A 19,282-nucleotide genomic window follows, 5' to 3' on the forward strand; every position below is an offset into this window, starting at 1 on the left:
ACTCATTCACTAACCTGGTTAAAAAAACTGTTTAAATGTCCCAAAGCTTTTCACTGTGTTAGTGAATGAAAACTTAACAAGATAGTTGCTGCCATAGAAAGGGGTATGGCTTGGCTTCACCCAGTGATCCTGCATTATGAGGAAGGACTCCAAGAACATCCTTTCTGAAGAGGTCCATTTCGGATGTCCAGGTCAGAAATGCGGAGTTCCAATGCAAGGTAAAGAAAATAGGAGCAAAATGGCAATCCGACAGTGATTTCCACTCCTCGGAAGTTTCAGCCCAATGTATCAACAGGGAAAGTGCTGCAAAACTGCAGACTGGGACATGTATTAGCTGATGCTGTAATCCTTTTAGGTGAAATGTCATTGTCAGCTGTGACTTGTTACTCCTCGTTATCCTCTTGGATACAAAATTATATTTATATTGCACGTTTAACATAATAAAACATCTCAAGGAGTGTTATAGCAGATGACCAAAAGCTTGGTCAAAGAAGCAGACTTTAAGGAATGCCTTACGGAAGAAAAGAAGAATAGAGTGACGGAGAGGTTTAGGGAAGGAATTTCAGAGCATTACTACTAATGTGCTTTGTTAAAAGGCCTACATACTTATGGAGTTACCTTGCAGTATGGACTGGCTACAGAACCATTTTAAAACATAAAAGCCAAGAGCACAAAACTTACTATTCAGCATTACAGATTTTAATAATTGAGATTGTCAGCTAAAGGGAATTAAAATGTCCTGTTGTGAGTAATTATACCAAAACTGAAGGGTAGGCAGGCTTGCTCATATGAAAATCAAAATTTTAGATTTGATTCTACATAGTGCAGTGTAGAACTGATGGGATGTCCAAACTGCTTTCAGCTCTATCCTGGCGTACACCCCAGGCTGGGAAAGTGTTAAAGATAATAATAGTATTCCTTTCAATACCAATTCTTAAAAGTGAGCTGTTGCAAAGAGCTATGGTTAAGTCTTTTTGCGTTTTTTTTCTCTTGATTTTATTTGAATATTTCTGTTTATATGATGTGTTGATGACTTCAGTGAAGGTTGGGGAGGGGTTGGGAATTTACAGCAGTAAATTATAGTTGTTTATCCATCAATTGTGATCTTTTACTTGTGCCAATTAGTTCACCTCCCTTGCACTCGAGCTTTCATTAAGGACTTATTTGGCCATAGGCAAAGCAAGAGTTTGAGGCCCCTTACATTTCACCATACTCAACTTCAAGTTAACTTTCTATTCATATCTCAAGGCATAAAAGTAAACATTCTGTGCCAGTTTCGAAGAAAAATAAAATTTGGACTTTTTAGCACATAATGTGTTTAATTTTAAGTTTATAATAAATCAAACAATGACCAACGTAATGTTGCACCATCTGGTCCGCGAAGCATGCCCTATCCAAACACATTGCAACCACAGGAAAAAAAATCTGTGGCCAATTAAGGAAAATGCTCTCGAATTTCCTTAGACAATTGTACAGCCCAACCCATGCTGCAATATGCACCTTCAATGATTTATCAACCACGGCTCCCAACGCTCCCCTTCTGTTCTGTCAAATTTAATGGCTGCTGCTCTGTTGTATTGCAGCTTGGTGCTGCCCTGATTCAAGTTAATTGATATAATTCACATTGAATGATTGCTACTTTCTAAAATTATTCTTCATTTATGGGATGTAGGCGTCACTGGCTAGGCCAGCATTTATTGCCCCTCCCTAATTGCCCTTGAGAGTGTGGTGGTGAGCTCCCTTCTTGAACCGCTGGAGTCCCTATGGTGTAGTTACACCCACAGTGCTGTTAGGGAGGGAGTTCCAGGATTTTTACCTAGTAACAGTGAAGGAACGACGATATATTTCCAAGTCAGGATGGTGAGTGGCTTGGAGGGGAACTTCCGGGTAGTGGTGTTCCCATGTATCTGCTGTTCTTGTCCTTCTAGATGGTAGCAGTCGTGGGTTTGGAAGGTTCTGTCTTAGGAGCCTTGGTGAGTTTCTGCTGTGCATCTTGTAGTTGCACACACTGTTGCCACTGTTCGACAGTGGTGGAGGAGGTGAATTTTTGTGGAAGGGGTGCCAATCAAGCAGGCTGCTTTGTCCTAGATGGTGTCGAGCTTCTTGATTGTTGTAGAAGCTGCACTCATCTGGGCAAGTGGAGAGTATTCCGTCACACTCCTGACTTGTGCCTTGTCGATGGAAGACAGGCTTTGGGGAGTCAGGAGGTGAGTTACTTGCTGCAGGATTCCTAGCTTCTGACTTGCTCTTGTAGCCACAGTATTTATATACCTAGCCCAGTTCAGTTTCTGGTCAGTTGTAATCCCCAGGATGTTGATTGTGGGGTATTCAATGATGGTAATGCCATTGAAAGATAAAGGGCGATCATTGGATTCTCTCTGGTTGGAGATGGTCATTGCCTGGTAGTTGTATGACATGAATGTTACTTGCCACTTGTCAGCCCAAGCCTGGACATTGTCCAGGTCTTGCTGCATTTGGATATGGACTGCTTCAGTATCTAAGGAGTCACAAATGGTGCTGAACATTGTGCAATTATTAGCGAACATCCCACTTCTGACCTTATTGTGGAAGGAAGGTCATTGATGAAACAGCTGAAGATAGTTGGGCCTAGGACACTGCCCTGAGCAAATTCTGCAGTGATGTCTTGGAACTGAGATGAATGATCTCCAACAACCACAACCATCTTCCCTTGTGCTAGGTACGACTCCAACCAGTGGAGAGTTTTCCCACCTGGTTCCCATGGACTCCAGTTTTGCTAGGGTTCCTTGATGCCACACTCAGTCAAATGTTGCCTTGATGTCAAGGGCAGCCACTCTCACCTCACGTCTGGAGCTCTTTTGCCCATGTTTGAACCAGTTTGAACCAGTGTAATGAGGTCAGGAGCTGAGTGACCCTGGTGGAACCCAAACTGAGCATCAGTGAGCAGGTTATTGCCATTTAGTGCTGCTTGATTGCACTGTTGATGACCCCTTCCATCACTTTCTTGATGATGGAGAGTACACTGAAGGGGCGCTAATTGCCCGGGTTGGATTTGTCCTGCTTTTTGTGTATAGGACATACCTGGGCAATTATCCACATTGCCGGGTAGATGCCATTGTTGTAGCTCTAATGGAACTTGGCTAGGGGCACAGCAAGTTCTGGAGCATAAGTCTTCAGTACTATTGCCGGAATATTGTCAGGGCTCATAGCCTTTTCCGTATCCAGAGCCTTCAGCTATTTCTTGCTATCATGTGAAGTGAATCGAATTGGCTGAAGACTGGCATCTGTGATGCTGGGGACCTCCGGAGGAGGCCGAGATGAATCACCCACTCTGCACTTCTGGCTGAAGGTTTTTGCGAATGCTTCAGCCTTATCTTTTGCACTGATGTGCTGGGCTCCTCCATCATTGAGGATGGGGAAATTTGTGGAGCCTCCTCCTCTAGTGAGTTGTTTAATTGTCCATCACCATTCACGACTGGGTGTGACAGGACTGCAGAGCTTAGACCTGAACCGTTGGTTGTGGAATCGCTTAGCTCTGTCTATCACTTGCTGCTTATACTGTTTGGCATGCAAGTAGTCCTGTGTTGTAGCTTCACCAGGTTGACATCTCATTTTTAGGTAAGCCTGGTGCTGCTCCTGGCATGCCTTCCTACAGTCTTCATTGAGCCAGGGTTGATCCCCTGGCTTGGTGGTAATGGTAGAGTGGGGTTATACTGGGCCTGAGGTTACAGATTGTGGTTGAGTACAATTCTCCTGCATCTGAAGCTCACAGTGCCTCATGGATGCCAAATCTTGAGTTGCTAGATCTGTTCAATACCTATCCCATTTAGCACAGTGGTGGAGGGTATCCTGAATATGAAGTCGGGACTTTGTCTCCACAAGGACTGTGCGGTGGTCACTTCTGCCGATACTGTGTTGGACAGATGCATCTGCACATAGGTCGATCCCCCAACTTCTCCAAATTGGCCAATTTATATTTAATCTAAATTTCCATGAGCAATTGACACATTTAGGCCATCTGCAAAATTGTGAATGGTTCCAGGCTCCATTAATGCTCTTGTCCGCATTGTTTATGGTCAACATCAGTCTCAACACTGAATCATTTGGAACTCTATTCTTGACCTAGTGCCACATAGGTTTACTCCAATTAGTGGTAGCTGTCTGTGTTAGGGTTATAAACAGTTACCTAGCCAGGATAATACCTGATTACAAATCTCATGTGATGCAATCTTTTCCAATGATGTACTTACTATATGACACTTTATCAAAGGTTTTCTGGAAATCAACGTACTTTTATGTAACAACTACCAGACTGATTTTAGTACTTCCTCAAAGAACTCAATCCAGTTAGCGAAGCTGGACTTCACTGAAATATTGATTGCTCTCTTTGCCCCTTTAGGAAGAAATAGCAATTGAAATCGCATTGCAGACTTCTTTTCCTTTAACCTTGCAAAAAAAACAATTGCGACATCAAAAATAAATCCATTTATTCAATCGACTCTATGAACTGAACGAGTGTGCTTTGAATTGAGTTTTCACCACTGACATGGGATACAGCAATTTATAGAAACACTCAAAACAGGAACTAAGACAATTGGGGTGAATGTGCACAAATCGTTGACAGTGGCAGGACATGTTAGGAAAGCGGTTAATGAGGCATACAGGATCTTGGACTTCATAAATGGGGGCATAGAGTACAAAAGCAAGGAAGGTATGATGAAGTTCATAAAATGTTGGTTCAGCCTCAACTGGAGTATCATCTCCAATTCTGGACAAGGATATGAAAGCATTGGAGAGGGTGCAGAAAAGATTTATGAGAATGGTTCCAGGGATGAGAGATTTCAGTTATAGGGATAGATTAACGAAGCTTGAACTGTTCTCTTTAGAGAAGAGAAGGTTGAGTGGAGATTTGATAGAGGTGTTCAAAATCATAAGGACTCTGGTCAGAATAGATAGGGAGAAACTTCCCATTGGCAGAAGAGTCAAGAACCAGAGGGCACAGGTTGGAAAAATAACCAGAGGCTGTGTGAGGAAAAACTTCATGCAGCGAGTGGTAAGAATCTGGAATGCATTGCCTGAGAATGTGGTACAGCCGATTCAATCATTGCTTTCAAAAGGAAGTCAGATAATTATCCAATGAGAAAAAATTTGCAGGGATATGTGGAAAAGGCAATGGAGTGGGACTAGCTGCTTAGCTCTTGCAGAGAGCTGGCACAAACATGACGGACTGAATGGCTTCCTTCTATGCTATAACCATTCTGTGATTCTATGTTGTTCCCATCTGAGAATGCATCAACCAAATTTCAGTTATGGGAATGATAATTTATGGAGGGTCGATAATTTATGAGCAGACCTCTCATCCCCTCTTTCATGTCATTCCTGTTGACAGCCTGCAGAGTCTCTGCTGCATGTTGCAGTTTGTGTGTCATGATGTGAGAAATCCAAAACTGTTGAAACAGTTCACTGGCACCACCTTCTATGTAGCTGTACAGATGATATGATGACACTTGACAATGATACTGCGTAGAAAGTCTGCAAGAATCTTCAGCTTAATAGGAGAACTTTCTATGAAATCCGCTGTGACATGGATTTGATACCCTCTCTTGTTTCTCAGAACATTGTCTGAATTTCATAATGATACAAAAAATCACTTGCTGTAGAGACATGGTAACTACTGGTAGTGTTTCAAATAACCATCAATGCATGAGTTATACTCTTCCATTTTGTGTAGAACTTCTTGTTCTTATTTAGGAACAGAAAACTGCTGCAAAGTATCCTTATTAAATCACTGTGGTGTATTTGTTCCAATCCACATTGACAAGTTTTAGGGCTTCCATTTAAGCCAACCAACAAATTGTTGATAAAAGTTGAATTTATACCGTTTAACCTTTAGCATTGGCATCATCAAACTATCTTACAGATGTTCTATCAGACTGAGAAAAATATATACAACTGTTGAAATAACTGGAATAAATATACTTCAGTTTATGCACAGTATCCTATGAGATTCAAGGAATGTGTGAAATGTGGAACAAGAATCTTCAGCGTAGTTTCTTCAAGATATGAATTACTTAGGGATGGATTGGTATAAAAATATTTCAACTGAAACAGCACTCTTTAAAATGTCTACAAGAGAATGCAGCTGGTTGATGTGAGACAGATCGAGGCACAGTTGAATAGTATTTACCCTGTTATATTTCACGTACAGTGATGGCTTTCTTGACATAAGCTGAATAAATTCATAGCAAAATAGGTAGCTTAAATCTCCTCTACCACCATTCCCAAATGGAACAATCAACTGTGACATAATTGAATCAAATCAGTAGACGAGGAACAGGAATGTTTATTTTGAGGTGAGACTGTTTGTTCATTGTCATCCTGAAAATAGTAGCTGTTATAACACATTTGTTGGCTTTTCCCCAGTATTTCCATTCAGTAGTTTATTGCCCAAAAGTAAAATCCTTTTTTCCCAGATTTTTTCAGATTGATGAATCAAAAAATGATTTCTGATTGATTCTGACTTGAGAAAATGATGTCCTGCTGTTGACAGGTCCGAAAATAATATGTCATTGACATTATTACCATGTTCTGTAATGATGTAGAGACAGAATGTGAATGGTGAGATCACAGATACAATGCACATAAATCCCAGCATTAACTTTCAGTGACAGATTATGGAAAAGAAGCAACATGAGCTGAGTTCAGTTGATCATCTTGCTCATTGCTGTTTACTAAGCTCCTTTGTTACTACTTCTTCTTTGGGGTAAAGCAACAGACAGCGGAAGCAAAATGTGCAAAAACTAATGTGAATGAAAATGTTAAATCAGTGCATGAAATGGCAGGGGATCTAACCAGGGCTAGAAAATATTTTCAAAACAGAAGGATAAGTTATAAAATGTGCTTGTATAAGTATAGTACCTCTGAGCTGCAAGGCCCACGGTGATCAGAGACTACTTGTTTAGGTTAATAGTTGCTCTGCTTCCATTTCAGCCGGCACTTTATCCTCTGTGCGAGGGTTATTAATACCAAAAAGCATTGTCTGGTTACACTGCTAGTACTTCCTGGGCCCCACGTCGTTCTGGATGGGGTTTGGAATTCAGCATTGAGAGTGAGCAGTGAAATGCCAGCATATTGAGGTAGCTTACTGTTTTTTTCAATTCACCCATTTCTGCCTGGTAACTTTTTATATTAAATCACTGAACTCTTGGAACTGCCATTGATGCCCATAAAAGTGGTGATTGTGAACTGTGTAAGTAACTGGGATGACATTTAGCTTAACTGTGCTTATTAATGTCATAATATAAAAACAAAATACTGCGGATGCTGGAAATCTGAAATAAAACAGGAAATGCTGGAAAGACTCAGCAGGTCAGGCAGCGTTTCTGGATAGAGAAACAGAGTTAATGTTTCGAGTCCTTTTTCAACTCTTTTTCAGAATCTTATTTGTTTTCTTGAGGGTTAAGTGATGTTCAGAATAAAAACTGGTCTTTATTCATTTTTGTTATCCACAGGGGCCAACTGAATTTGTTATTGTTAGAGATGAGGAATGTTTAATCACTAATTACTGGAAAGCCTGCAATCATTTGGTTTAATAAGTAATCATTTGGTTTGATAAGCATTTTGTTAAGATAGGGAAATATATCCTAGTTGGTAAATTAAATGAAAAATATTTAATTCAATTATTTCAGATGCACAAAGAATTGTATACTGCTGTATACTTTCAGTGTGGCTTAAACTGAATCACATCAACAAATCCAAGAACAAAAATCACAATAAAATTTTGACATTGATTTTTTTTCTTGTATTTTTTTCTTTAAACTGTAAGTGTTGGTTACATCAACACTATCAGTTTGCAGGAACTACCTAGCTAAACAGTGGAAGCAGCTTTGGGTTAATGCAAAGGGTAATAGAGGAAGAAGGATCCAAATCAACCAAAGAAAGTTGGCATGTTTCATTTTCAAATCCTCAGGGATTCAGTAATGCACATGTACCTGGAGTAATTATGGTATTATTTAGTGTGTAATGTACCTTTAAGAATAATACTTGTTAAGGAACATCATATGATCTGTAGTAATCAATAGGAGAGTAGCACGGGCTACCTCAACAGTCAGTGTAGAGATAGAGTTGGAGTTGAAAGCACACATGCAGTTGCTGTTGAGTATATTGTAAATAAACTTAATGGTTCCACCCAAGAAGTGTCTGCAGATTAATTCTATCATTAATAGTACAACTTGGCCACCCTGCAACAAACTGGTGACAAGGATAAAACAGGATTGAACAGAATAAATCAAGTTAAAAAGAAATCGGCACTGCACCTCACCCAGTGATTGTAAGTAGCAAGCTCGGTTAGAATTGAAGAAGTTATCCCCTCTCAAAATGCCACAATTTAGGGGAATTGATCCTTTCGAACCTACCATGGATGATTGGTCTCAATACAGAGAAAGCCTCACGTTCTTTTCTCAAGCAAAGGAGATTATGGAGAAAGAGAAGAGGCGAGTGATCCTCTTGAGTACTTGTGGGAGCAAAACCTATAGCTTGATTCAAAGTTTGACGGCATCCAATGCCCCAGATTCGAAGAATTTCGATATGTTGGTGGACCTCGTGAAGGGTCACTTTCAACCAAAGTCATGATGCAGAAGTTCAGGTTTAATTCATGAAATAGAGCCCTGGATGAGACAATTGCATGCTACATGGCAAACTTGAAGCAGTTAATGGAACATTGTGAGTTTAGTCGACTCTGAACGACATACTCAGAGGTCATTTCATGTGTGGTGTGAAAGAGGACTCTATTCAGAGGAGATTATTGTCCGAAGTGAATCTGGATTTCAAGAAGATGTTAGAGATAGCACTGGCCATGGAAAGTGCAGAAAGAGATTCAAAAGAAATACAGGGTTGTTGGGTGGGAAATGTAAGCATTAAGTGGCACGAAAAAGCGAGACACTGCCAAGAAACGGGAAACAGCCCCCGCTAGCCAAAGAATAAAAAAAAATAACTTAACAGAATGCTACTATTGTCACAGAAATAGACACATGATGAGGCAATGCAAGGAAAGGTTCAAACAGGTTTGTAAACAAAAGAAGAAGCCCAATGAAACCTACAATGTAGAAGAGCCTGAAACAACAAATTCAGACGTTTACTCATTGTTTAATCTGAAAGTTGGAAAGACAGAACCAATATTTGTCACAGTGAAAATAAATGGCAAACCTGTTGGAATGGAAGTGGACATGGGAGCTTCCACTACAGTAATTAGAGAACATACTTTCAGATATTTGAATAATGGGGAACATCAACTAAGTTTAGAAGAAACAGCCGCCAAGCTGAAAACATATACAGGTGGAAACATTCAAGTAAAAGGCATAAGCAGAGTAACTATCCATTACGGAAGCCAATCGACAAAGCTACCAGTGTTGGTATTGAGAGTCAGAAGACCAAGTCTTCTGGGGTGAAATTGGCTCAGGGAAATCAACCTTGATTGGCCACCGATTTCAAAAGGAAGATGGAAGCATTCCTGTTTTGAAAAAGGAGTGTGTAAGGACTCAACAAGCTGAAGAAACACATGCTGTCTTAAGCCAAAACCTGGAAGGACAGCAGAAGAAACTTGAAGAGACCCTGTTTGATGACAGAGTTCGGGACGAGGTGAGCAACCTTCACAGGGAAAAAGAAAACCTGTTGAAAGATCTTCACACACCACAAGGCTCCATCAGGTCAAAGTTTGTACCTCTGGAAAAGTATGAAGAGAAACAGAAAGAATTCAGCACCTCTCTGAAGAATGAGTTGGCAGAGAAGACACAACAATGTTCAATCTTTCAGGAGGCAGAAAACATGCAAAAAAGGGATGGAAGAGCTGAAGAATCAGCTAAATGAAACCAAAAAGGCTTTGGAAGTAAAAGTCGCAGAATTTCCCAAGAAGCAGGCAGATAATGAAATTTTGGGAAACTCCGCCTCTGAGCTCAGACAAGTTGAGCTTGCATCTGAGAGAAGTCTGGCCAACATTGAAGTCAAAAAGAAGGCCTGTCCATCATCTTTGGTGATTTCACCAAATTTCACCAGTATGTACCTGGCTGCCATTTTACAATTATTTCACACCACAAACTATTGCTAGGATTGTTTAGTGAGGACAAGGCTATACCACCCATAGCCTCAGCAAGAATACAATGATGGGCCTTAATTCTGACAGCATACAAATACTCTTTTGTACATAGGCCTGGCAACCAAATTGCAATTGCTGATGCCCTTAGTCGTTTGCCTTTACAAGAAAATGATGAGCACGTCCCAGTTCCACAGGAACTTGTTTTACTGTTAAATTTCTTAGTTTCCTCACCTGTATGTGCTCAACAGATCAGAGACTGGACAAGTCGGGACCCAGCCTTATTTCAGGTATGAGAACAAGTGCTTCGTGGTTGGTCACAGGGGCCTGTACCTGACGAAATGAAAGCGTACTTCAACAGAAGGCATGAAATAACAGGCCAGGATGGCATCTTATTGTGGGGAGCACAAGTGATAGCTCCTCCAAAGGCAAGGGAGCCACTTTTCATTGAACTACACAGTGCCCATCCAGGAATTTCCCGAATGAAGAACATAGCATGCAGCCATCTATGGTGGCCTGGGATGGATGGCAAAATGGAGAGTTTAGTAAAGCACTGTGTGCAATGTCAGCAACTGCAAAAGTTGCCAGTGACAGCTCCATTACACCCATGGGAGTGGCCAGGGAGACCCTGGGTGCGGTTACACATTGAATACTTTGGATCTTTCCTGGGAACAATGTTTCTGCTCATTGTCAATGCTCATTCAAAATGGCTGGATGTACATGAGGTGAAGTCACCAATGTCGGCCGCTACAATTGAGAAACTAGGTTAGAGTATTGTCATTCACAGACTATCAGGAGCAGTTTCCAATAACGGCACAGCATTTATGAGTGTTGAGTTTCAAAGGTTTATCAGACACAGTGGTATCACTGCACCGTACCATGCTTCTTCAAATGGACTGGCCGAAAGGGTGGTTCAAACGTTCAAGACAGGCATGAGAAAGCTAACTGGCGATTCCTTGGCAACCAAGCTAACACGCTTTCTTTTTCATTACAGGACTACCCCTCACACAACAACAGGTGTCACCCCTGCGGAGTTGTTGAAACGCCATCTCAGGACGAGATTGAGCTTAATAATGCCGAATTTAGAGGGTAAGGTGGAAACAAGTCAGGGAAGCCGGAAAACTAGTCACGACTGGCATAGTCACAAGAGGAAATTTACCGTGGGAGAGCTGGTATACCTCAAAAACTTCGGGAAAAGACCAAAGTGGTTACCAGGTGAAACAAGCACAGTGACTGGACCTCTATCTTCCCATGTGGAGGCGGAAGGCCGGATCATCCGTAAACATGTGGACCATTTAAGAAAGAGAGAGACAAATTTCCAAGATTTGGTTCCACCAGTGATAATGACTGGGCCTGTGTTTCCTGTTGAAGATACTCAACCCAGGACTTACATGTCTGATGTTCCCATAAGAGTTGAGGATATAGAACTGCCAGCACCCATCAAAGCCCCTGATGCTCCAGAAAAGGAGGTTCCTGACAAAGAATCTGAAGTTATGGAGCTGCGACGTTCCACACATACCAGGAAACAACCTGAAAGACTGAACTTGTAAATTCCTTACCCAGTGTAAATACTATGCTGTCTTGAAAAACATGTACTTGTAACTATATGTATAGCTGAGTTAAAGGGGGAGGAATATAGTAATTATGGTTTTATTTGGTTTGCGATGTACCTTTAAGAGTAATACTTGTTAAGGAAGATCACATGATCTGTAGTAACCAATAGGAGATTAGCAAGGGCTACCTCAGTAGCCAGTATAGAGATGGAGTTGGAGTTGAAAGCACACGTGTAGTTGCTGCTGAGTATATTAACTTACTGTTTCCAACCAAGAAGTGTCTGCAGATCAACTCTATCATTAAAAGTGCAACTTGGCCTCCCTACAACAGTCCCATAGTGGTAGGAGTCATAAAATATGTCACATTGTTAAAACTAAAAGTTCTGGGTAAACCAATGACAATCGTCACGGTGCTTGGATGTGAAATTCACAAGTAGGCACTCGTAAAAACAAAAGTAACTGAATTTGGGTGGAAAAAAGATGGCCAGTTGTGTTTTCTAAACTTTTGACACGCCTGTTTTCATGCATGCTTCAAAACCATCACATAGCCAGGACAAATATTAAATATAGTTGATCCTGCTAGGAAAAGACTTAATGAGAAACATTAAATTTCACACTCCTTCGCCAGCGGGTTTCTAGGTGGGTTGGAGCGTGAAATAGAAGGAATGGGCTTCCCTCCGGGCTCCCGCCCACCCTAACTTTCCAGCGATTTGACGCTGAGGTGGCCAAGGCCTCAGACAGAACGCCCACCCTTGCCCCAGTTGAGGCCCATTGGCCACTTAAGGGCCGTTTCCTGTCCAGCTTCAATTTTTAGGCTGGCGGGAAGATTTACCTAGTGTGCGGGAAGCCCGAAAAATAATGGGCTTAGGCTTTGAGCGGAAGTGGTGGCGGAGGGTGTGCCGACATCAGAAGCCCCCTCTTCTAACTCTGTGCGCCCCCACCCACCAACTTAAGGTCTGGATCTCACTCCCTCCCCAGGCCTTTCCGCCGACATCACAGTCGTCCATTTTCCACCTCCCCAGGCTTCTCCTATCCTCCCCACCCCGGGACCCCAAAAACCTGCCTTGCCATTCAGTCCCAGGCCTTAGGTGCTGGCAAGTTGAAGCACTTCTATCCACTGCAGCTCCTGTCCAATCAGATTGGCCGGCAGCTCTCTAAGGCGGGACTTCCTCCCGAGCGAAGGGTGGAAGTCCCGCCTGCAGCCAATGGACACTCATTCGAGTGTGAAATGGCTGCGGGGATCCCCGCAAACTCTTCGGATGGCAGGAAGCGAGACCACACCATCCAGAATATTCAGGCCATTGTGAATTGCGGAGCTGTTTGTGATAACAAGATGAATTAGTTTATAAACTGGTGGACAGCAGGGGTTAAAAAATGTCTGCTCCCCTGTTGGATTTGCCGAAGATTTGAAATCCTGCAGCCATATTTTTAATATGATAAAATCATTTAAAAAACAACACAATATTTACTCTGACATTGATCTACGAGTTGCACTTCCCCTCCCATTTGTGCTCAGCTTTTTGTTGCAAAATTCAGCAAATCACTTTCAACTACACTGATTGCACTGGTTATTGTTATTTGACAGATTTGCTTCGGGTATATTTTGGTCTAGAGACTTGCTTGCAAAAACAAAACAGCAGCTCAAATCTACAGGAAAATTGATTAACTACGCCAAATGTTTATGTAACAGTGTAACTATTCAGTACTTGACGTCATACGGTAACTGTTCCATCGAATAGGATAAATGTTGGGCTAACATTCGCTGTTAAAATAACTGTGAGATTAATGGCCCTTGCTGTTATTTTTGTGTAAATGCTGCAGCAGCTTCAGGCAGGGGGCTGATGTGGCTTTAGATTCAAATATCCGAAAGTTGCTGTTCGAGTTGCTCCACCATTAGCTCCACAAAAATAGCATTTCATTGTCTAGCTCACCATTGAAATACATTGAATGGCCTGAAGTTATTGTATTTGTGTGATGGATCCAAACTAAAATCACCACAAAACTTAAATAAAAACAGAAAATGCTGGAAATACTCAGCAATTCTGGCAGCATCTGTGGAGAGAGAAACAGAGATAACATTTCAACGTCCTTATGACTCTTCTTCAGAGCTGAAGGGAGATAGAAATGTGACGGGTTTTATACTGTTGAAGAGCAGGTGGAGCAAAATAGAAGATCAGGGATAGGTGGAAGCTCAGGAGAGATTTGACAATGATGTCATGGACACAAGACAAAGGGAGTGGCAATGATAGTGTTAAAGACTAAGGCAAGTGTTAATTGTGGCATAAAGGTCAGACAGCTGAATGTGTTAATAGCAGAACGAAGGCCAAAATTGAAGACAGACTTCATAGTCTGAAGTTGTTGAACTTAATGTTAAGCCTGGAAGGTTATAAAGTGCTCAATTGGCAGATGAGGTGCTGTTCCTCCAGTTTGCATTTGGTTTCATTGGAGCATCATAACAGGCCAATAACAGAACTGAGGATGAGAGCAAAATGGTGAATTGAAATGGCAACCAACAGGAAGGTCAAGGTCATGCTTGCAGTCTGAGCAAAGGTGTTTCACAAAGCGGTTAACCAGTCTGCGTTTAGTCTCCCCAGTGTAGAGGAGATCGCATTGTTAGCAGTGAATGCAGTAGACGAAAGGAGTGCAAGTGAAGCGCTGTTTCACCTGGAAGGGGTGTTAGGGGCCTTGGACGGTGAGGAGATAAAGGGGCAGGTGTTACACCTCCTGCGATTGCATGGGAAGGTGCCGTGGGAAGGTGATAAATTGGAGATGTTGGAGGAGTGGACCAGGTGTCACGGAGGGAGCGGTCCCAATGGAATGCTGACAGGGGAGGTGAGGAGAAGACGTGTTTGGTGGTGGCATCATGCTGGAGTTGGCAGAAATGGCAGAGAATGATCCTTAGTATGTGGAGGCTGGTGGGGTGAAAAGTGAGGATAAGGGGAATCCTATCATTGGTTCTGGGAGGGAGGGGAAGGGTTGCGGGCATAAGTATGGGAGATGGGTCGGACATGGTTGAGGATTCTGTCAGCCACAGTTGGGTGGAAACCTCAGTTCGGGAAGAAGGAAGACATGTCAGAAGCGCCGTTTTGGAAGGTAGCATCATCGGAATAGATGCAATGGAGGCGGAGAAACTGGGAAAATGGAATGGAATCCTTACAGGAAGCAGGGTATGAGGAGGTGTACTCGAGGTAGCTGTGGGAGTCGGTGGGCTTGTAATGAATATTGGTGGACAGTCTATCACCAGAAATGGAAACAGAGAGGTCAAGGAAGGGGAGGGAAGTGTCGGAGATGGACCATGTGAAGTTGAGAGAGGGGTGGAAATTGGAAGCAAAATTGATAATTTTTTCCAGGTCCAGACGAGAACATGAAACAGCAGAGAAACAGTCATCGATGTACTGAAGAAAGAGTTGTGGGAGAGGGCCTGAGTAGGACTGGAACAAGGAATGTTCCACATACCTCACAAAAAGACAAGCATAACTAGGGCCCAAGTGGAGAGCTATAGCCACACATTTTATCTGGGGGCAGTGAGACAAGTTAAAGGAGAAATTGTTCAATGAGAGAACACATTCAGCCAGACGAGGAGCAGTGGTGGATAAGGATTGTTTGGGCTTCTGTTCAAGGAAGAAGCTGAGAGCCCTCAGACTGTCCTGGTGGGGGATGGAGGTGTAGAGGGATTGGATACCCATAGTGAAGAGGAGGCGGTTAGGGCCAGGAAACTGGAAATTGTTAAAATGATATAGGGCATCAGAGGAATCACGAATGTGGGTGGGAAGAGACTGGACAAGGGGAGAGAGAATAGAATCAAGATAGGAAGAAATGAGTTCACTGGGGCAGGAACAGGCTAAGATGGGTCTGTGGATTTTGGGAAGGAGGTAGAAGCATGAGGTTGGGGGAACTATGAGGTTGGAGGCTGTGGCAGGAAGATCTCCGGCGGAGATGAGGTCAGTGACAGTCCTGGAAACAATGGCTTGGTGTTTGGTGGTGGAGTCATGGTCTGAGCGGTGGGGGTAGGGAGACCGAAGATAGGAACAAATCTTGTTTGTTTCAGTCTATGGCACATGTTAATTACTGCCAAACAATTTCTGGTATTGGAAATTACCTATTACAAGTGTGGAGTCTCATTCCTTCAGATTTTAATTGTTGGATGTTTTAAAAATGTCAAAATTAGCTTTCACTTTTCCATTCTGTCTTTTTCTCTCTCAATCCAATTTTTCTTTCATTTCATCCCTTGAACTGTTAGTTTCACAATCCTTCAAAAAGTATGGATATGGAGATGCACAGGTGTTTGTCCTGTTCACTGAGGTCCCAGATGCACTGTTCCTCCTGCTGCATGTTATCAGCTTGCACTTTCAGCAACATGCAGCATAAAATATCATCACAATCAAATGGCAAGGGAAAGCTTAAAAATTGGCAGATACCATTCGTTGCCCAGCTACAGTAAATCATGGTCCAATATGTTGGAAGAGATGTTTTAAATTTCTGACCAACACAGAACTAAAATAATGGAGGAGGGGGCCTGCATTAAAATAGTTATACATCAAAATAACTAAGCATAACTTTATGGTGTTTTCATAAATTAGGGTGGCTAGAGAAATTATTATATAACAGACTGGAGGCATGATTTGTCCTAACATAGATATTGAGGGAGAAACAAAGTTGTGATGGGGATCCTGTAGGAGTAGAAACAGTGCTACAGGGGAAGCATTGACGTGGTGGGAATGTCACTGGATGAGTAATCCAGAGGCCCAGGTTAATGCTCTGGGGACCTGGGTTCAAAAATGGCAGCTGGTGGAATTTAAATTCAATTAATAAACCTGGAATTAAAAAAAAAGCCATTCACAGTAAAGGTGACCATGAAACTATTGTCGATTGTCTTTAAAAAAAACCTATTCTAGTTCACTAATGTCTTTTGGGGAAGGAAATCTGCTGCCTTTGCTTAGTCTGACCCACATGTGACTCCAGATCCACAGCAATATGGTTGACTCTTAAATGCCCTCTGATATGGCCTTGCAAGCCACTCAGTTGTATCAAACTGCTATTAAGTCAAAAAGGAATGATACCAGATGGCTCACTCAGCCTCGACCTAGGCATCGGAAATGATAACAGCACACCCAGCTCGGTCGACTTTGTAAAACCCTCCTTACTAACATCTGGAGGCTTGTGCCAAATTGGGAAAGATGTCCCACAGACTAGTCATAGTCACTAACATAGTCATACTCACCCAATCAAACCCTACAGACAATGTCCTGGGTGCCACCATCACCATTCCTGGATATGTCCTCTCCCGCCAGCAGGACAGATCCACCAGAAGTATCAGCACAGTGGTATACAGTCTGGAGGGAGTCGTCTTGGGAGTCCTCAACGTTGACTCCAGACCCCATGAAGTCTTATGGCACCAGGTCAAACATGGGCAAGGAAACGTCCTGCTGATTACCACGTACCGCCCTCCCTCAGCTGATCAATCAATGCTCCTCCATGTTGAACACACTTGGAATAAGCACTGAGGGTGGCAATGACAGAATGTACTCTGGATAGGAGACTTCAAAGTCCATTGCCAAGAGTGGCTCGGTAGCACCACGACTGATTGTGTCCGAAAGGTCATGGCTGCTAGACTAGGGGCAGGATTTTCCGTTCATCGGGTGGGTGATCGGCCCCAGGCCACGAGTTCACTCCGGCTGGCCAATTAACAGCCAGCCAGTGTGAAAGGCGCGCTTAAACGCTCAGCGCTGCCGGTGGGGGCTGGAGGAGGGCGAGCGCAGAAGTCTGCACATGCTTGGGGGAGCTGAAAGCTCCCTGAGGGCTCAGAGCTGCCTCAGGGAGCTGAAGAATTGTAGAAAGGAAAATGAAGATTTTAATTATATGACTATGATATGGCTCAGTCACATCAAGAGGGACATGTTTACACTGAAGTTGAATTTTTTTTCTGTTTTTCTTATTTACCGTTGGAAACCTTATCCCACCCGTGGATGAGGTTTCGTAAAAAATGCAAAGGCCGCCTGGCCTATTCGCCTGCCCGCCAACCGAACGGTAGAACAAGCAGCAAAAAATACAAATTAATTACTTGCTTAAGGGTCTTAATAAGCCTCTTAATTGTCGGCGTTGAGAAGGCTGAGCTCGATGAGGGCGAGGAAGTTGGGGCTCCAAAGGAGGAGGCCATAGCATGGGCCAGACGTGGCAGACATGCCCGTGAGGTGCTTATAGCCACAAGGTTCCAGGACAATGATGGCGACTGCTCAGTGGAGCCTCTTTCACCTGTGCCCTCCATGCAAGTTCAACATTAACATCTTCTTTGCTATCCTTAGCATCTCGATGAAGGATATCAATCTCGGAATGAGTAGTTACAATCTTGTGTGACGATGGTCTCATCCTTGGAATGGTAGGCAGCCTCTAGACCATGTGGCCTTTCTGTTGTGGGATGATAACTCCAGCAGCACACACTGTGAGCAGAGTCAACATGGTGCAATCTCTTCAAGCATCTCACCAACATTCCACAGCCAATGGCAGCCTTCAAGAGGCAGGAGCAGCACTGCCAACCTCAGTGCACTTGTGGCAGTATGCTTGGAGTGTTTCAGTGTCCTCAAGGAGGACAATTAGCACTCTCTGGTTCTCACTCCGATGTCTGAGGTCTAATCTGAATCCGGACTGCGGCATCCCGCCACAGGCAATCCCTCATACAAGATTAGTGTTCAGGCCTCATCATCATACTGAGTCCACAGCATGTGATCATTCTGTTGGACTCAGTGATTTGTCACTCTCAGTGATGTATGCGGGTCTGCAAGTCAGGTCACCTTTGTGTGCACTGCAAGAGCTTCAGCAGCAGCATCGTCTGATCACTGACAGTCATTCATGACCTTGCCTTTGTCAAGAGTATCCCAACTCCCTGTGCAGCCTAGCCTTTGCATCTGCGGGCTTGAGAATGCCGACACTGCATGTAGGCATTAATTAGTTAATTTGCTGATTATAAAGAGCACGTCAGATGCAACGGAACTTAGCTTGGATCCCATTTGAGGCCTCAACATTTTCATTCCAGGAGTCTCAGATGTCCACACAGAAACCAAGCACACTAATGGCATTCTCATGATCAGATCACCATGTCGATTGCCTGTCAGAGAGCTGGCTCAAGGATTTTGGCAAGCCATGCTAGCCAGATCTTCGGGTCCAGAGTGGCATCCTCCCATGTAATAGTCCGGCATCTGGGTCTTGATACACACCTCTGTTCTTGAATAGTCATTGCCCTCTAGCAGACATTTCAGGAGCCACTGAGTATTAGCTAAGTCCACAGTGCTGCATTATGCAAGTAGGCTAGTAGGGACTACTATAGGGCTCATGTCCACATGGAAACACGGATGCAACATAATGTTGCAGGCCGCCAGAGCGCATAAGATCCCCAAATATTTGTGGTTATGTAACCCACACTCAAGGCTGGCAGCCATTACATGGGGGACATTGAAAGATGCACCAAGTGAAATTGACTCCAATGTGGCCCGCCATTAAAACCCATAAGGTCCACATTGACCGTTTGTCAGTGCAGAACAAAAGGTGAATAAGCCAGACTGCAACATCTATACTCATAAGGCCACATGATATGATCCTATGGTGCAAGTCTCAGATATGCATTGCCCAACCACCATTTTGCTGGAGCCAGAGCCTTGCTCATGTCCCT

The sequence above is a fragment of the Cetorhinus maximus genome, chromosome 5 (assembly GCF_964194155.1).
Source record: "Cetorhinus maximus chromosome 5, sCetMax3.hap1.1, whole genome shotgun sequence".
In the NCBI taxonomy this organism is placed as follows: Eukaryota; Metazoa; Chordata; class Chondrichthyes; order Lamniformes; family Cetorhinidae; genus Cetorhinus; species Cetorhinus maximus.